We start from the raw sequence: 2309 nt of genomic DNA on the forward strand, positions 1-2309 counted from the left end.
AAAAAGAAAAAAAAGGAAAAAAGAAAGAAAAAAGGGAAAAAATTTCAAAAAAGTTAAAAGACGAAAATGTATTTACCATTCTTAAAGTCGGGCCCTTCTTTGAAATAGACATAACCACTTTAGGCCCTTATTTGAATAAAATCCACTTCAAATCCTTATTTGAAAAAATGAGGGCACTTCAAGCCCTTATTTAGAATTTTCCCTATATATTATTTTGGCTGAAAAATTAATTTCGATAAAATTTACGACGGAAATATGAAAATCTGACACTTCATAAAACAAAATTTTGTAATATCCCGTCAGGGAAATCTTCCATGAACCTCCTCCTTTTTTTTAACCATGGCTAAAATAAAAAATGTTCCTTTTGCCTTTCAAACCAAATCAACAGATAACAATTCAATTTCCAATTGCTAATCTTTTCTATGAAATGATAATTGGTAAGGCGAATACGGTCAAATAATCCCAGCATCGCTAATGAAACATAATAAATTGTTCACATCTCCTCTGAATCAACAAGGAAGTTCTGTTGTAAATTGTGATTACACCCAAAAATGACCAATTTTTGGTTATTATCGATAAGTGATGGGCTTAGTCAATAAGATCAGAGTTTGCGGTCCTTTCTCAGAAATTTTAGTTTTGCGCCAGTTTGGGAATAAAGATCATAACTTTGTCGATACTGATCGAATTTACCTGATTATAAATCCAATAGAACAAAGACTCCTGGATCTACAACTTTTATGTTTTGAGTTTTCTGAGAAAATTACTGTAGAGTTGTCGATGTTGCAAGGAAGTGGACGGTCGTGACTGGTGAGGATGTGGAAATTTCAGTTCTGTACTAGTTCGAGAAAATGGTCATAATTTCGTCGATATAGATTGGATTGACCTGATTCTAAAGGCAAAAGAATGAAGACTCCTGGATCTACAACTTTTATGTTTTGAGTTTTCTCAGAAAAGTACTGTAGAGTTTTCGATGTTGGAAGTAAGTGGACGGCTGTGACTGGCCAAGATGCGGAAATTTCAGTTATATGCTAGTTCGGGAAAATGGTCATAACGTTGTCGATACAGATCAGATTGATCTCATTTTAAAGCCAAAAGAACGAAGGCTCTTGGATCTACAACTTTTATGTTTTGAATTTTCTCAAAAAAGCATTGTAGAATTGTCGATTTTGGAAGGAGTAGACGGTTGTGACTGATCAGGATGCGAAAAAAGCATAAGAAATTCAGTGAAGAATCGCCAACTTGGAGGAATCGACAAAATGTGGAGTCGACAATCTCGAATACAACTGTCGAAGAAGTAATCGTCAATGTAGTAGAGTGAGTTGAGAGTTAAAGTAGGACAGATAAAAAAAAAATGTAGTGGAGTCAAAGCAACTGCCAACGTAGTGGAGTCGAATAAACTGTCAAGGTAGTGGACTCAATACAAGTGTTGGAAACCGCTAAGGGGTATGCATGTATATTTTGAGAAAACAGTTACTTGGAAACATGATCATGAGGCAGTTATCACTTATAGACAAGATCGTGGGACAGTTATATTGAAAGCAAGATCATGGCATGACATGGACATGATGACAAGATTTTCCGAATGGAAGAACATGGGCACAATCGTTGGAAACCGCTAAGGAGCAGTTACCACACGACCATTATAAATATCACCGGCCATTTATTGGAGACCCCCCTCTCGACAAATCAATCAACATGTTATCTTTCAATTATTTTTACTTTCCCGTACCGCACACTACAAAAAAGCATGTTCTTTGAGACGAAAAAATCGCAAAAATCCGTCGCAAATCGATTTTGCGACGAATTTAGCGACGGAAAAAATTCCGTCGGTACTAGGTCATCGCAAATATTTGCGATGGAAAAAAAATTCGTCACAAATAATTCGTCGCAAAATTCGCGGCAAAATTCGCAGCAAAATTCGTCGCAAAATTCGTCGCAAATTTCATCGCAAAATTCGTCGCAAATTTCGTCGCAAAATTCGTCGCAAAATGTATTGGACGGAAATTAGGCACGAACTTGATTCGTCGCTACTTATTCGTCGCAAATTAGCCACGAACTGTAATGGTCGCAAAATTCGTATGTAAATTTTCGTCGCAAATTTACAGCATTTCGGCCGTCAAATCTTGTCCATATCAATTGCTACTCATTATTGAACATCATGTAATACATTGAAAACAGTCAAAGGACACGAGAAAACCGTAGATTCCGCTTCAGAAACATAAAACAAACAAACCAGACACAAAGCCATATAATTGAAAAATGTAACTGAAGGAAAGATGCTAGTCCGCAAAAAATAATGATATATGTCA

Source organism: Syzygium oleosum, unplaced genomic scaffold (assembly GCF_021117445.2).
Source record: "Syzygium oleosum isolate NSW1041296 unplaced genomic scaffold, Sole_v2.1 Sole_v2.07, whole genome shotgun sequence".
NCBI classification, from domain to species: Eukaryota; Viridiplantae; Streptophyta; class Magnoliopsida; order Myrtales; family Myrtaceae; genus Syzygium; species Syzygium oleosum.